We start from the raw sequence: 1,264 nt of genomic DNA on the forward strand, positions 1-1,264 counted from the left end.
AAAGTTCACGGATTTGAACAAAGGGGGCTTCTTTCTGACTTGTAAGTAGGAAGTAGCTGTTGCAACCTTGCAAGCTGGGGAAGGAGGTGTTCAGAAGCCCTGAGAGATTGATGACACAGACCCAGCCACTGGAAACGAATTCCCTAAACCTGCCTTTAGTCCTGGATGTGTTCACCACGTGGGGAGCTATTAGCTGAAGGAGAAAAAGCCTCAAGATGCCAGGGTCTTCCCAGCGCTTAGAGAGTAGGCAGAGTGTTCGGCGTTTCTGGCAGAAGCAGTATTTGGGGCCCACGAAGGAGGAAGAGAGACTTTTCCTTGGAGGAGGTGCATGAGCGAACACACATCCTTACTTGGACTTTCAAGGTGCTTCCCGGATCAGCCCTGGCCTTTCTTTGCCATGAGTTCTTTGACAGAGGCGCCCAGCATCAGACAGTGGCTTTATTTTGCTGGAGAGGAGGATGGATAGACGTGTGGGGTAAAGAACAAACCAAAAACCCAAACCCTGCGCCACTGAGTCAGTTACAACTCCTAGCGACCTCTATTGGGTTTCCGAGGCAGTAAATCTTTTCGGAAGTAGATTGCCCAGTCTTGCTTCTGTGGGGTGGCTAGTGGGTTTGAACCACCAACCTTTTGGTTAGCAGTCAGATGCCTCAGGCACACACATTTTTCCGTTCTGAAGCTGACAGCCCTTTGGGAAAAGAGGGACAGAGAAGGTGCAGCCCTGAAATGTGCCCGGGGCACCCAGAGTGCTCTCAGTGGGAAGCTGGCAGCCTTGCGCTCAGAGGCCTTCACCAGCAGGCTGCATGGGGCTGACGGCACCTCCTCTCACCTCTCGTCCCCTCTGCAGGGGAGCCACACGCATGGTCCAGCGAGGCTCAGGGCGTGGCGCTCCGCCTGCCTGCCGGACAGCACCGTGGCCCCTTCTGCGCTGAAGTAGTCAGCAGTTTTCTTGTAAGTGGAACCCATTATACAAAAGCAGAACTAAATAAAAAATACTCCAGAGAGAGAACAGATTGTTGCCAGTAGATTGGAGGCGCAGCCTAATCCTTCACAAGCATTAAATATTTAACACCATCGCTCCACAGGTGACAGGGAGATGTCCGCATTGTTTAATTAGACTTAATTAAATGTAAGGGAAACTCTAATCCTAATGCGGGGAGAGTTTTTAATCGATGACAAAACGTCCCCCCTTGCGTCCGTATGTATTGGCTTTCTTGTTACTGAGAAGACAGTCCTGGGTAGGACTTGCAAAGCAGCCAGAGAA

This window comes from Orycteropus afer, unplaced genomic scaffold, assembly GCF_000298275.1.
Source record: "Orycteropus afer afer isolate SDZICR_OR568_19922 unplaced genomic scaffold, OryAfe1.0 scaffold00582, whole genome shotgun sequence".
Lineage (NCBI taxonomy): Eukaryota > Metazoa > Chordata > Mammalia > Tubulidentata > Orycteropodidae > Orycteropus > Orycteropus afer.